At 45.1% G+C, this 16,661-nt stretch overlaps 1 long non-coding RNA gene across 2 annotated transcripts; it reads left to right on the plus strand.

Moving 5' to 3' along the window:
• The first annotated feature begins 13,420 nt into the window (after nucleotides 1–13,420).
• Nucleotides 13,421–14,985, plus strand: LOC137580992 (uncharacterized). 2 transcript variants are annotated; one of them, XR_011033049.1, is made up of 4 exons: nucleotides 13,421–13,580; nucleotides 14,158–14,326; nucleotides 14,438–14,564; nucleotides 14,645–14,985. It is a non-coding gene; the product is annotated as an uncharacterized lncRNA (long non-coding RNA). The 2 variants fall into 2 exon arrangements; XR_011033050.1 differs by having other exon boundaries at nucleotides 13,437–13,630.
• The last annotated feature ends 1,676 nt before the right edge of the window (nucleotides 14,986–16,661 follow it).

The raw sequence follows: 16,661 nt of genomic DNA on the forward strand, positions 1-16,661 counted from the left end.
TATATTAATTTTGGTCAGAAGTGTGCAACGCATAGAACGAAGCATCTCCGACCATACAAAGTATATATATTCTTGATCAGCACGACGAGACGAGTTCAACTAGCCATGTCCGTCCGTCCGTCCGTCCGTCCGTCCGTCCGTCCGTCTGGATCAACGCAAACTCCTCCTAGACCGTAAGAGCTACAGAGCTGAAATTTTGCACGTAGGCTTGTATATACTGCAGGCGTTGTATATCTCGGATTCAGCCGGATCGGACCACTATATCATATAGCTCCCATACAAACCCCAAAGTCACGAACAGTGACTTTTCTTAATAACTTCGTTATTTTCTATGCTATTATCGTGAAACTTAATATTAGAGAGTTTACTACGCCTATAAGCGACTATGCCAAATTTGATCAAGATCGGGTGACTATATCATATAGCTTCCATACAAACGGCCAAGTCACGAACAGTGACTTTCTCAATAACTTCGTTATTTTCTGAGCTATTGTCGTGAAACTTAATATTAGAGAGTTTACTACGCCTATAAGCGACTATGCCAAATTTGATCAAGATCGGGTGACTATATCATATAGCTTCCATACAAACGGCCAAGTCACGAACAGTGACTTTCTCGATACCTTCGTTATTTTCTGAGCTATTGTCGTGAAACTTAATATCAGAGAGTTTACTACGCCTATAAGCGACTATGCCAAATTTGATCAAGATCAGGTGACTATATCATATAGCTCCCATAGGAACGATTGGTCGAAAACAGTGACTTTGATCAATATCTTCGTTATTTCCTATCATTGTAGGCCTTTCTTTCTCAAGCTTAAGTTTTTTTAGATAAAACGTTCTTCCACATTGATGGCTAATAGGTAAGGATAGAGTTACCAAAAAAGTTGCAAGGGTATACAAACTTTGACGCGGTCGAAGTTAGCCCCGGCCCTCTGGTTTTCGTGTTGTTTTTGCTGATAAGACAGCGGCATAGAGGTGTTTGATGATGTTGTTGTTGTTGTTGTTGTTCCTTCATTTGTGACAGTAATTGTCTTATCTTTGCTTAGTTTGTTGTGATTTGGGCTTGAGTTGTAGTTTTTGTTGTTATTTTGATCAGATGTTTTTTCGTTTCTATTTTGTCCAGCCATCGTCAAATTAAATAAACAAATTAAAATCGGAATTTTCCCAGGGCCTCTTAAATCCATCAGAGATAATAATGTTGAGCTACAAAATTCGGTTGATATTGGTAATGCTTTTGGAGCTATGTGGTCCAATTATTCCAGCGATGAAAACTTCTCTAATGTGTATAAAGTAAATAAAGAAAACTTCCTCTCTCTAGCATACTCGCCCAATCACATTTCCGCAGATGCTAAGTATCTTGATGCTCAGATCACATCGATTGAGCTAGAGTCAGCCCTGCAGCACGCTAAGGGGAAATCTCCTGGTTATGACCGCATTTCATACCCTATGCTTCGAAACTTGCCAATAGAAGGAAAGCAAAGATTGCTAGAAATTTACAACAAAATGTTAGATGCTATCCGCATACATGGAGAACGGCCATAATAATCCCAATCCCTAAGCCAAACAAACCTTCCCACGAATTATGATCCTTCCGTCCCATATCCCTACTCTCTTGCTTGAGCAAAACACTGGAAAAAATTCTTGCCAAAAGGATCTTGTGGTTTATTAGCAAAAATAAACTTATCAGCCCCAACCAAACTGCATTCAAACAACAACACAGTACCATGGACTCACTATTGCATATCCATCATTACGCGTCAGATGCTCTTTCCACCAAAAATCATGTGACCATTCTGGCTACTGGCTAGTGAAGGCTTTCATGACCAAGCGATCCATCCGTGTTAGAGTTAATAATACTTTAACTAATTTCTATGCATTACACAACGGCATTCCACAAGGATCACCACTCTCAGTGGTATTGTTCATGATTGCCTTCCACTCCCTAGACAATATAATACTAAAACACAAAAAAATACAACTCTCCGTTTACGCGGATGATGCTATAATATACAGCAACTGCAAAAATACAAATTCACTATTTCTTACTTTTAAACAAATACTCATGGATATCGTTGAATGGGGTAATTTCTCAGGGGCCACTCTTGCCTTAAACAAATGTAAATTATTTCATATTTGTAAAAAACATCGTTGTACATATCCAACTCTAACTGTAAATAACACAACATTAGAATATACATCTAGTCTTAAAGTTCTCGGCCTTACACTCGACAGTCGACTTACACTTAAGCAACATTGTGTTAATCTTAGAGATAGCCTTAACAAGCGCCTTAATATCATTAAGTTTCTTGGGTCTAAGCGCTCTCTTGTCCATCCAACATCTCTAATTCATGCGACAAGAGCCCTAATACTGGATGGTGTGCGCCATCCAACATCAAATTGTTCTCCCCCGCATACCATGCAGCAGTACGGCGTAGCATTGGCGCCTTCCCCACAACTCCGACGAAAAGCCTTTTAGCGGAAGCTGGGCTTCCTGAAGTACAGACGAGAGCCGCGCAACTGACTTTTAAGCTTATACCTAAAATTCTCTGCTCGACCAACCAAATTCTGCTAAAAGACTTCAATACAACGGTTAAACAGCGACGAAGTTTCAAAGTCATGTCTACTATACGCAGATGTTCCAGTTTCTTCAAAAAACATCAACTGGATATGCCATATCGTTGGAACAAAATCAGCCCATCTCCTCCTTGGCAACTTCTGGGCCACACCGTGAACACGTCTCTCAACTTATTAAAAAAATCAAAAACAACAAAAAATGTATTTCAGCAAATGCTAGCTGCCGAAACGGAAAAAGTCCCCAACTGGATCTGGCTTTACAGTGACGGATCGAAAACAATTGACTCCACGAGCTTCGCAGTCGTTAGCCAATCTGGAACCCTCGTCTCATCTGGAATTCTCCCCTCATACTTCTCAATATTTTCTGCCGAAGCGGTTGCAATCCTTAAAGCAATTAAACACGCTCTCGAACTCAAAGGCAAATTCATAGTATGCAGCGACAGTCTTTCTATACTCAATGCAGTCAATAACATATACAACCAAACTAGCCTGATATGTGAAATTCGACATCTTTGCATAAAACACGCTAGCAAAATAAAACTCCTTTGGGCTAATGGTCACATGGCCGTAAAAGGTAATGAGCTTGCAGATGCAGCGGCCAAACTGTCACCCCTGGTGTTAGAGAAGACTTATGGCGCAACATTAAGGAGATACTAAGAAAAAAGGAAATCACTCAATGGGACAGTTACGATCATAGGCTTAAACAATTTAACCCAAGCATGGAACCAGTCCGATACCCACCTTCATGCCACAGAAAACATTGCGATATCATCACCCGCCTGAAAACGGGGCACTCCGCCTTAACCCACGACCATCTGCTAAATGGAAAAGCTATGCCCAGATGCCCGAAATGCGAGGGAGAATTATCAACCAAACACATATTGGATACCTGCCCACAACTGCATAATTCAAGGATTTGTCCATTTGGCCAAACCCAACCCACCTCTCTTCTTATTTCACCCACACCCAATAACATAAAATTAGTAATCAACTTCCTAGATGTAAATAACTTACTCAATAAGATATAAGTTAACGGTCGAGTCGATGGCCTTAGCAGCTAGCACTTTTAACCCGTTAGTTATTATATTATTTTGTATAATAATTAATAATAAAAAATAATAATAATAAAATAGTTCAGAATACAATATTCGGCTGCCAGAGCAGCTGAATATTCCTCGAATTTATAATTTGAGTAAAATATTCGCCTAATATTTGGCGTTTGCCATCACTGAAATCCAGCTTTAGCCGATTATTTCCGCTTTTCAACACTGAAATCTCGAGTAAGTCAATATTTACCGACAACCCCTTCAATATCGATTGTTTTTTATCGATTGTTAATCGAAGCTTTGCCCATGCCTAACAGTACACGTGGTGCCGAATTGTGTGACGCTTAAACAGTTGCTTTTTGGCTCTCGAGATGAGAGCAACAGCAACTTAAACTATTTTTGGTATTACTTTTCCCTTCCTTTACCTTTCTTAAATTTAACTTTTTTTAAACGCATTACCCGGTACGGTTAAAGAGCGAACAATAACTTCGACTTTTAAATTAAACTACGGTTGCAAACGATGACAGTTATGGCCAACAATCAACTATATTTATAGTTTTATATTTTTTTTAGTCACAACTTGTATTTATCCTATTGCATCCGGTTCCCGCTTACTCTGAAGTCTCTCACCGTGAATTCAGACCTGAGTTTTCACTTGTTTCTACTTGCTGTTGATCCGGAACGGATGGCAGTTGATCGAAGCTAATGGACATATCTTCACCTTTTCGGCTTGAACAGGTAGCAACATGGCCCTGTACAATTCGAGAATTCGCAAATGTTAGTAACAGAGTTAGGCTTACGTGCTGCATATAAGGAACAGACTAAGAATTTCATCCCATCAGCTTATAGTTCTGCTCCAGAAAGTACAGATTCATCATCGAATTTGAAGTCTACTTTAAGTTCAACAATGATGTCAATTACCCAAGAGGAAGATTAGAAACTGCTATCCAAATTGTAAAGAATAAAAATTTAATGTTTTGTTTTAAATATATGTACATATATTTCATTTCATTTTATTACGCTTGGTCATGATTATGAAAAGTAATTTCCTTACCATTACCAGCCTTCCCGGATTCCATGATTAAGTTAACAGTCAGCATTTTTTCACTTTTTTTACTTTTCAGTTTTCACTTTTTACTTTTTAGAATCTTCAAAGGTAAAGTTTTTGTTTTATTTTTGATGTTGACTCTCTGAGGTCACGAAGTTGAATGATTTATTTACTGTACTCCCTGAACGGGTCGAATTTTCCAAACATCCCAGGCCTTCTTGGATCTCAAAAATTGTTCAGTTACTTCTGTCTAACTGAAAAACAAAGATATGTCGGAGACTGAATCAAAGCCTACTATGGTTCGTTTGTAAGAATAGTCACAATTTTCTTGCGAATGCTTTCCAACTCAGTAGTCCACGCAAAACTTTCCCTTCCTGATGTTAGGGAATACAACGGCTTTATGACTTCAAAGCATCCGGGTACGAATTTGCGAAAATAGGATGCAAGACCAATAAACTGTCGTACACCATAAACCGTCTGTGGCGGTGGCAACGATGTTAACGCAACAATCTTTCGCGAGTTTGGTCGTGTTCGTGGGGGGGCGGAAGGATCCAAATGAAATACAAGGAGTTGGCGGGTGCCAATTTCTTCAGTTTGTGGTGAGCGAGTGGTGAATTAAAACGCACGAGAAACTTCGGTTAACTAAATGTAGGTTTTATTATTTATATAATATTCACAGGTAAACCGGCACACACGGAAATGGTTCGGGTTGAAAGTGATTAACAAATCGTAAAAAATGCAAGAGAACGGGTGTTCGGGTGAAAGGCTCGATTCTTAGTGATGGCGGTGCCCATTGGAAAAAATCAAGTCACTCCTCCTGGTGTGACCGTAGACGCCGAGGATCAAAAAACCCTCCTCACTCCTCACCGCTCACTGCTCTTCGCCGCTCACTGCTGTTCACCCGGTGGCGTGAACATACCGCCCCCCTTGCAACATGTTGCAATTGTCACCCTGGACATATAAAGGATGGGGGACGGCAACGTCCTGGAGCGCCTAGATCCCACAGGAGCCGGAGACGACCCATCCGAACACGGTGCTCTGGGCTGCGGGAGTACCGCTATGACCGGGCACACAGCCTGGTTGGATGACCTCAGGATAGAGGTCTGCCCCGAGCACCACGGATACCGACGCCGGCCGATAGAAGTAGGGGTCGGCCAGGATCAGGGTTGCGAACTTCTCTCGGACCGGCGCCGCCACTTCCCGGATGGGAGTGCGGATGAGCAAGTCCTCTTCGACCCGGAATATAACGTTCCGTCGGAACGTCTTGTCGGACCTCGACTCGAGGACGGCCGTACAGGCTTGGTCGACCCCGACCGTGGTCACAGCTAACCCCAGGGACCGGGCAAAGGAGAGATTGATGCGGCTCTCAGCCGCACACGCATCAAGAAGGACGCGGGTCTCGAAGGATTTCGAGCCATTGCCCAACCGTAGGACTGCGGTGGGCAGGACAGTCGTCGTCCTGGCGTGGAGCAGGGAGGATAACGAAATCTCGGGTGCGCCTTCTGGGGAAGCGGAGCGGTCGGACGATGATCGGGAACGGGGTTGTAGCGGGGGTGCAGCACGACTGGAGGGGGTGATCGGCTGCGACGCCGGGCGGAGGCACGTCGTCTCGGCGGTTGGTCGGCCATGTGGAGCAGGGTATGGTGCCTTTGCCCGCATCGTCGGCAACCATGGCGAGTCCGACACGCGTCGGATGAATGCTCGTGGGCCAAGCAATTGGGACAATATTTATTGATGAGCACCGCCCGAAGCCGCTTTTCCCCTCGGAGGTTTAGGAAGCGCTGACACTGCCGGAGTGCATGAACCCCCCGACAGACCCGGCATCGGTACACGTTCGTGCCCTGTGGAGCTCGTTTGCTGCGGTGGTGCGGCAGACGCGTGGGGGCCATGTCGCTATGAAAGGGCGAGCTGAATGAACTGTAACGAAAGAAATTACGTATGGGGGAGTGGATTAGTCTATGCACGGGAACGAGAAACATGCACGGAGACGAGGACATTCGGAGGAAACATAGAGGGATTAGGAGTCACGATAAGGTTTTAGACTCAGGACTCCTGCTGTCTTGCAACAGAATGAGCTTCGCTACGGGTCTTCGGATAGACCCACGCGCGGTGGTGACATCAGCCACTCGGACGAGGCCGTCAGCCCCGGGCAGAGTGCGCTCAATTCGCCCTAAGCGCCACTCGTTGGAGGGGAGATGATCTTCGGACACGATCACGAGGTCGCCGGTCTGGATGCTGCGAGTCGGTGATTTCCACTTGTTCCGTTTGTGAAGCTCCTTGAGGTACTCACTCTTCCAGCGGCGGCAGAAAGCCTGCTGGATTGCCTTTAGTCGCTGCCATCGGTTGATCAGCGACATAGGCTCGACCAGAATTTCCGGTTCCGCAATGGCTAAGAGTGGTCCTCCAATCAGGAAATGTCCCGGGCTTAGGGCCAGTAGATCCTCTGGGTCCTCACTCATGGGAGAGATTGGCCTGGAGTTTAGGCACGCTTCGATCCTACACAGGAGAGTGGAAAGTTCCTCGAAGGTGTATTTGACAGTGGACGAGGACTTGTAAAACAGGGTCTTAAAACTTTTGACCCCTGCTTCCCACAGTCCTCCCATGTGGGGCGCGCTTGGCGGAATGAACTGCCAGGATAGGATGTGCTGGGGGAATGCCTTCATTATTTCAAGCTTGGTGGCGTTCAGGAAATCTTTTTCGAGCGCCTTTGAGGCCCCTACGAAGGTTTTGCCGTTGTCGGAGTAAATGCGCTGTGGACATTGTCTCCGTGCGACAAACCGAGAGAAGGCTGCCAGAAATCTTTCAGTGGTGAGGTCGGAGGTAGCCTCGAGATGGATTGCCTTCGTGCTGAAACACACAAAGACGCAGACATAACCCTTAGTTATGAGACACGCACGCCCGGTGTAATTTTTGATCTCGAACGGCCCTGCGAAATCAATGCCCGTGTGGGTGAAGGGCCTGGAATACGTGATGCGTTCTCGAGGGAGATCACCCATCATCTGGGTCTGTAGTCGTCGACGATGAACGATGCAGACCTTGCACCCCTTGATGTGGGACTTTACCATGTTCTTTATCCGTGGGATCCAGAATTTGGTGCGCAAATACCGCACCATCAGTTGATTGCCGCCATGCAACGTGATGCGGTGGGCGAATGCGACAAGCAGGCGAGTGAAATGAGTACTATATGGGAGGAGAATAGGGTGACGTTCATCATATCGGAGGGACTCAGCGGCCCGGAGTCGTCCGCAGGAGCGGAGTAACCCATGCTGGTCGAGAAATGGGTTCAGATTGAGTAGAGTGCTGGATGATGGCAGGGGTCGCCCTTCGCCCAGGGCCCGTATCTCCGCGAGGTATTCCCGCCGCTGAGAGGTCCGAATCAAGGCGCGCTCGGCGGAAAGAAGTTCGTCATTGGTGAGGCGAACCGTGGAAGGCGTCGAAATCCTCTTGGTGGCGAAGCGTAGGATGTACGCGATGACTCGTAGAGCCCTACCATAATTCGAGAACCGTTCGCTGACGTCCTCGAGTAGCGTGGTCGCGGTGGTGTGGCACTGGACCCGTTGCTCCAGCTGGGTGTCTGGGAGTTCGTTATGGGGAGTTGGCCAATACTCGGGGGCTCTCTGGAGCCAGTCCGGCCCATGCCACCAGAGGCTGCTGGCCGATAGCTCGGCCGCGGAGACTCCACGGCTCGCCAGATCCGCGGGGTTGTCCTCGGAGCGCACATGTGACCAGCTTTGGCCACTAGTGCTTTCGGAGATCCTGGATACGCGATTGGCCACGAAGGTGGACCAACTGCACGGAGGTTTATTGAGCCAAGCCAACACGATGGTAGAGTCGGTCCAAAACTGGGAGGTTGCAGGTCGGATTGGAAGTTCAGGAACGATCGACGCCCAGAGATCGGCTAGCAGAACCGCTCCGCACAACTCTAGCCGAGGCAGCGAGACTGTTTTGACTGGAGCTACACGGGTCTTAGCCGTTAATAAATGGACGTCTACTTGATTGCCGTACCGAACCCGCACATATAGGGCCGCTCCATACGCTTTCTGTGACGCGTCACAGAAGCCATGAAGCTCCCACGAGAGCTTATCGCTGGTGTTTAGCCAACGGGGAATGCGGAGTCGACTGAGGCCTGGGTAATCCTGCAGGAATTCATGCCATTGCTGCAGCAGGAGAGGCGGCAGAGCATCATCCCAGCCCAGTTCGGTAAGCCAGATTTGCTGCATGAATATCTTCGCTCGGATGACAAATGGGGCTAGCCACCCAGCGGGGTCGAAGAGCTTAGCGATATGAGACAGAACCTGCCTCTTGGAGATCGACTCCTTCAAGGGGGGGGTCCGCTGTGGTGAAGAAGAAGACGTCCTCAGCAGCTTGCCATCGAATACCCAAGGTTTTTGCGGTGCTCGCGTCTTCCAGCTCGAGAAAGTCCTCTCGCAGCAGGTGCTCTCTCGGAATGGCTTGAAGTACTTCCTTCTTATTGGAAGTCCACTTCCGAAGCGGGAATCCCGCAGATTGGAGGACCGCTTGAAGCTCTCGTATGGCGAGACGAGCGTCGGCTTCAGTGTGAGCGCCGGCAAGGACATCATCAACATACATGTAGTTCCGAAGGATTTCGCTCGCCTGAGGATACATCGTTTGCACGTCTTGTGCCAGTTGTAAAAGGACTCGGATCGCCAAGAATGGCGCGCAGTTAACCCCAAACGTGACAGTTTGTAACTCGTAATCCTGAATATTGCCGCAGCGGTCTCGGTAGAGGATCCGCTGAAAGGGGGTATGCCTGGGATCGACTCGGATTTGTCGATACATCTGCGTTATGTCGGCATTGAAAACGAATTGAAAGAACCGCCATTTCAGTACCTGAAGCGTGAGGTCGGCCTGAAGAGTAGGACCGGTGTGCAAGACATCGTTGAGGCTGACGCCTTGTGTGGAGGGGCTCGACGCGTTAAATACCACGCGTACCTTAGTGGTGGTGCTATCGGGCTTAAACACCGCATGATGGGGGAGATAGAAGTTTTTCCCATCTTGAGGCGGCGTCACCCGAATCATATGACCCAATTCCTCATATTCTTGAATAATGGCATCGTACTGCGTTTTTAGAACCGGATCCTTGAGAAGGCGTGCCTCATTCCGCAGGAATTGAGCCAGCGCGATCGGTCTTGAGTGGCCCAAGTCAACGCTATTCGGACCTTTGAACGGTAGGGACACAACATATCGGCCGTCCTTTCCCCTTTGGGTGGTCTCCTGGAAGTTCCGCTCGCAGAATGCGTCATCCTCCTTTTCCGGCTTTGCGGGAAGGTCTTCCACCTCCCAAAACTTGGTGAGGAGTACATCAAGCTTTGCTTCGGGACTAACTCGCGTCTGTGCCGCGAAAACGGATCTAGACACCGGGGGGTCAGGAGTGATAGCCCCACACAGAACCCATCCAAAGATGGTTTCTAGCCCGACAAAATCACCAATATCCTTTTTGATCCGTTCTCCGAGGATGTGGGGAAACAGGTCTACACCGATGATCATGTCAATAGGCGCGGGCTTGTTGTAGTACGGGTCAGCCAGGGGGCGATCGAGGCACTGCGTCGGAACCGTATTAAGGAATGGAGCTGTTGGAATGGCCCCTGACAATTTGGATACGACCAGGGCGGAGACCTCAATCTTGTTCAATCTGTCACACGGGGGAGACAGCATTAGCAGACACACCTTGTCGGCGCAGCCTCCATCACTCTGGCCCATGCCAGTAACCGCGGCGTCTACTGGGTAGAAGGGGGGCTGGACCATGCTGAAGACGCGTTCGGAGAGAAAAAGTTGAATCGGCTCCCGAGTCGATCAACGCCCGAATATGATGATCCACACCACGATGGTGCAGAGTGACAATCGCAGTGCCTAAAAGGCCTCTGCCTGGGGTAGATGCAAAATAACTTTGAGCATTTGTGAGCTGGTCGCTCGCGGACGGGCGCTCTGTGACGCTGGATGGTGGGACTTGCGCAGCGGATGGCGAGGGCACGGACACATCACTAGGATGCAACAGCGTATGATGACGTTCCTTGCAGGTATGGCAATTATGCGCACTGGAGCAGCCCTTCACTTGATGACCGCGGGCAAAACAGTTCAGACAAAGTCCCTGCTGTCTAATGGTTTCCAGCCGCCTCTGAACAGGCATATCAAGGAAACTAGGGCAGAGCCGTATTGGGTGATTTTCCCGATGGCACAGCTTGCAAGACGCCGATTTGAGCTGAGCTTTCGCTGGAAACGCTTGGACTTTCATCGTTGCAGAGGATTTGCGGGGGCCAATGGGGATGGCTTGGACACTTGGGGCCGACTTATGTTCGTCGGTGGCATCCAGGACCCGATACCGATCGGTAAGAAATTGGTTCAAATCGGACCACGTTGAGACGACAGTCTTATTGGGCACTGATTGCTCCCACAGGAGGATTGTGGCCTTCGGCAATTTACTAGTGCAGATGGCGATAAGTAGGACATCCCAATTCTCAGTACTAACACCCGAACGCTCAAGTGCGGTAAGACACCCTTGAAACGCGGTCTGCAGCTCTCGCAAGGATTTGCCCGACTCTTGTGCCACCGCGGGAATCTGAAGGAGTTGTCTGGCTTGAGTCATGACCAGCAGACGGCTGTTTTCGTACCGTGCGGTGAGGTTCTCCCACGCGGCCTGGAAACCCTCATTCGTCAGGGGGGACTTAGCCACGATGGTTCTCGCTTCCCCTCGCGTCTTGGCGTTCAAGTGATAGAGCTTCTCCACTTGTGACAAATACGGATTGGCGATATAAATGGCGGCGAACAAATCGCGGAATGTGGGCCATGCTAGGCTGTCGCCATCAAATGTCTCTACCTCACACGGAGGAACTCTATGCCCCGGTGGCCCCGACGGAGCGGTTGGCTGACGCCTAAGAGTCGTCATCTGTACCGAGAGCTGTTCGATGCGTTCTCCGAACAACGTCCCGCATCGCACATATGCCGCGTAAGCGGATTCGTGCTTCGCCTTGATGTGGCTTATGTTTGCCAAGCTTTCCTCGTCGGCTTGGATTGTCAAGGCCTTGTGACAACGGGAGTATTCCATCTCGACAGTTGACCAAAGGGATTTGAGCTGCTCTAAGTGCATTTTAATGGAAAACAAGGGCACTTCAGAAGTTAGAGCTTCACTCTCGCGAGCTTCAAACAGAGTCAATGCGTCGCACGCTATAACGAAATCGGAAAGGGACATTCTGGAGTGTTCTCTACGCTGTTGTGATACGGATCGGGTGACGGGAGCGTCAGAACAGTGCGTCACAACAACGTGCGGAATCTGGGTCTGAGTTGAAAGCTTGGAACGACCTTGGTGTTCCCTCGAGTCTTTAACCGAGAATCTGCGACCCTCAGGTAAGCTGGACGAAGACGGACGGGACCTTGGGGATTCGCTGCGGCTGCGAACTGACGAGAACTTGCGCGAAATATCCGTACGCTTCACGGTCACCGGAGTTGTCGGAGGCCGAACCTTCTCCGGAGTTGCAGAGGGAGACGAAAGACTGTTGGACTTCGGCGCAGTCTTGGACGGCTCCGTGGACATACTCAGGGGACGAGCTTACCGACGAACACCGCGTTTGTGCGCGTCCCTTTTTTTGTTTTGGAAGTGAGAAGTGGACTGTATGGGGACGCAAGAACTTCCTCACTGTGCACCGCAGGATTGCGGGAGAATTTTCTCGCGTGTGGCTCGGAAACGAAGCCTCTTTAATGGGGATAGATGCGGAATAATATACGAACGCACGAATGCGGATTGAAAATTACCGATGGGAGTACGTATAAAACAAAACACGGATGAAATATATAAACAAAGATGTATAGGATAAAAGGAAAATACGTTTTTATATAAATCTGGATCTGGATATATATGTGTGCGCAGAATAATGGCCGGAAAAAATTGTATATATAATTTATAAATATGGACGGAGATATAAATATGGGCCCGATAGTGCTGGAAAAAATATATATATATGTATTTATTTAGAAATATGGGCGGATATATATATGAGCGCAAAAGGCTGGCCGGAAAAAATATATATATAGTTTTTAAAGCTGAACGGATATATAAATATGGGCCCGATAGTGCTGGAAAAAATTTATATGTGTTTATTTATAAATATGGGCGGATATATATTGAGCGCAAAATACTGGCCGGAAAAAATATATATATAGTTTTTAAATATGAACGGATATATAAATATGGGCCCGATAGTGCTGGAAAAAATTTATATGTGTTTATTTATAAATATGGGCGGATATATATATGAGCGCAAAATACTGGCCGAAAAAATTATATATATAATTTATAAATATGGACGGATATATAAATATGGGCCCGATAGTGCTGGAAAAAATATATATGTATTTATTTATAAATATGGGCGGATATATATATGAGCGCAAAATACTGGCCGAAAAAATTATATATATAATTTATAAATATGGACGGATATATATATGTGAGCGCAAAAAGTTGGCCGGAAAAATTATATAAATGATTTATAAATATGGACGGATATATAAATGTGGGCACGATAATGCTGGAAAAATATATATGTATTGTTTTATAAATATGGGCGGATATATAATTAGGCGAAAAAAAGAGAATCGGAAATAATGTGATTTAAATTTGGCGCGCTTGAGCCGCCTATCGATATCACGACTCGACTCACGTGTCACCACTACTCCGAAAACAGCTGTCGGCCGCTGTTTATATATTTGGTTTTTGATTTTGTTGTTTAATTATGTATGTGAATAATTTTTTTTTTTTTGTGGTTGTGCGGAAAAACCAAGAACAAGTGTTGTGCGGAAAAACAAGCGAGTGTTGTGCGCAAATAAAACAACCGATCAATGCATATGGACAGATGCTTTGATCTATGTGTGTACGTACATGCATAAGTACACAGGTGAGTATAGATATGTATGCACACGCGTTGTTCACAACAACAAAAAAAACGTAAGTAATTGTAATTTAATTGGATGTGGGGTTGTGTTAAATCAATGCGCGACACCGAAATGTATTATGCGTTGTGGATATGTACATATGTATGTGCAATGTATGACTATGTAAGCATATACATATGTATGTATGTACGTATGTAAGCAAGTGCACCGGTATCCAAAGACGCGCGTGAGGAAATTAATTTCGCACCTAATTCGAACGCGCAAGAAATCGCGGTGCATACGTGAAGTGCTATTTAAAAAAAAAGAATATTTTTTTTGCCTTTTGTGTCGTGGTAAATGTGCGAAGGGATTGTATGTATATGGATATGTATGTACATATGCGCGTACATCAACAGGTGACGATGTATGTATGTACGTAGATACGCGCGTGTGGAAATAAGTTTGGCATTAAAGATTATTATTCCAACACATAAGAAAACGCGGTGAACACTTTGATTTTTATTTTTCCCTATTTTTTATAACACTTTAATAATTTTTTTTTTTTTTTTTTTTAAACTTTTACGCGGATTTGGCAAACAGCTGTGGAAATTACATGTACATGTGAATGCATATGTAAAAAAGGTGGATTTGGACAAGTGCGAGGAAAAAAAAACATAAATGAAAATGGATAATCGTGGAATGTAAAATGAGAACGTTGGACAATCACGCTAAGGATTAGGAACTACCATGAAACCTTGGAACAGGTCAGGTATGTACATACAATATGTAAAAGTGTGTAGGTCGCTATGGAGAAGCGGGAAAACCTCACACTTTTAGTAGTATGTAAATGAAATGAATAATGAAATTTTGTACTTATCAGGAATTCCGCCGATGCAAGCTGGAGGAGCGGAAGGATATCCGGCTCGAAGGACCAATGTTCGTGGGGGGGGCGGAAGGATCCAAATGAAATACAAGGAGTTGGCGGGTGCCAATTTCTTCAGTTTGTGGTGAGCGAGTGGTGAATTAAAACGCACGAGAAACTTCGGTTAACTAAATGTAGGTTTTATTATTTATATAATATTCACAGGTAAACCGGCACACACGGAAATGGTTCGGGTTGAAAGTGATTAACAAATCGTAAAAAAATGCAAGAGAACGGGTGTTCGGGTGAAAGGCTCGATTCTTAGTGATGGCGGTGCCCATTGGAAAAAATCAAGTCACTCCTCCTGGTGTGACCGTAGACGCCGAGGATCAAAAAACCCTCCTCACTCCTCACCGCTCACTGCTCTTCGCCGCTCACTGCTGTTCACCCGGTGGCGTGAACAGGTCGAATTTCCCCTGCTCCTACTTCATATCCCAGATATTGAACGACTGTTTTTAAGAAACTACATTTGTTAACATTAAAAATGAATCCAGCATCTGTGAGAATGTCTAGTACTATTTTTAACCTTTCCAATCCTAATTCGACTGTGGGTGACACGATCATGATATCGTCCATGTAAACAATCACGTATGAATAGGCCAAGTCACCCAAGGCACGCATGACTGCCGTTCTAGTTAAAACTAAATGACTAATTGGCAATTTACATTTAATAAGAGAGTATTGAGTATGTGTACTTTCACGTATATGTATTTATAGGTAAAATCAAAGTAGGCCAAAAATCAGTTCTGCTGCGAATATTTATTCGACTGCTGCTTTGGTGACTTTAGCTTTGTTCGTTTTTGATAAAATCAGTTTTGTTTAATTTGCGGGGGCGGAAGTGGGCTTGGCAAAATTTTTAAATAGCCAGTTTCTGTGCGTTTATTAAACTAGTCTGCATACCAAATTTGATGTCTCTAGCTATTATACTTTTTAAGAAAAACAGTTTTATATATACTTTATAGGGTCGCAGAAGCTTCCTTCTGCCTGTTACATACATTTTGGCGACTTTAATATACCATTTCACCCTATGGGTGTATGGTATAAAAAACACGTCTGTACACGGCGGCAGTTAAATTATTATTTTGAATAGTGTTTCCCCATATTTGTGATTTGGCGTTAAGATCTCCTCCTATGATTGCTAAACAATTAGTCTGGTTTGCCCTCATTAGAATATCTTTGCATCCTTTCTCAAAAAGATCATCATTAAAACTTTCTTAGTGGACACTGAAATTACCTCTACTTCACTAATGCAATTTAATTGCGTAAATTTTATATATTTTTTTAGATATATGTATGCCTACTCCACCATATCCATCTGCTCTGGGGTTGCAAATAAAGTTGTCATTCGCTAAACTACAATTAGCATTATTTGTAACCCAGATTTCAGATATAATCGCTATATCAATGTCGTTGTTTATTAAAAATATTTCTAGTAGATGTTTATTATTGTTATGTGTTAAGCTCTGTATATTGTACTGTAGAATCTTCATATGTCTATTATAATAAGATGTTAAGTGTAAGGCACTAAGTAAGGATTAAGGTTTGAATTGAATTAAGTTGGTTTATTTTTATAATACCTATATATTTTTGTGTTAGTTTGTGCGATTCTATTTCTTAGTGTCTCTAAAAATTTATGGTGGTCTGAATTTAGTTGAATGTTCGGATTAGTTATAAATGAGGAGATGTCTATAGCCAGCTGTGATTAGCCTTCTTCTGCCATTTCAAGAGCAGAGGGGCTGTCAGTAAGCTGATTAGATTGGGATGTAATGGGTGGGAGTGTTGGTTTAAATCTGTTGTTTGCATGTGTGTTATTTCTCATTTAAAGTAATTTTGTGTTCATTTAGAGTCGCTTTCTAGGTACTCATTGTTTCAGAAGAGTTTCTCTCTTCGTTTCGTCTGTTTTGCATGTTTCCTAATGTTTTATTGTATGTGATGTGAGCGTGTAGTTGTTATGTTGATAATTTTGTGTTGTTCTGCAGAATTGGGGTTGTAGATGTCTTTTGCCATGTTGGAATGGCAAACTGTGTTGTATCATTAGTGCCTATCGTATTTTGTCTTTGGAAAAGAGCTGGATATTTAATTTTTACCTCATTTCTGGATAGATTCTCCATTGTCATACATTTCTGTATGGCAAATGCTCTCTTGCGAGCTGGGCAGTCGATTGAGGTAGCTTGGTGGTTTT

The sequence above is a fragment of the Drosophila tropicalis genome, unplaced genomic scaffold (genome assembly GCF_018151085.1).
Source record: "Drosophila tropicalis isolate 14030-0801.00 unplaced genomic scaffold, ASM1815108v1 contig_130, whole genome shotgun sequence".
In the NCBI taxonomy this organism is placed as follows: Eukaryota; Metazoa; Arthropoda; class Insecta; order Diptera; family Drosophilidae; genus Drosophila; species Drosophila tropicalis.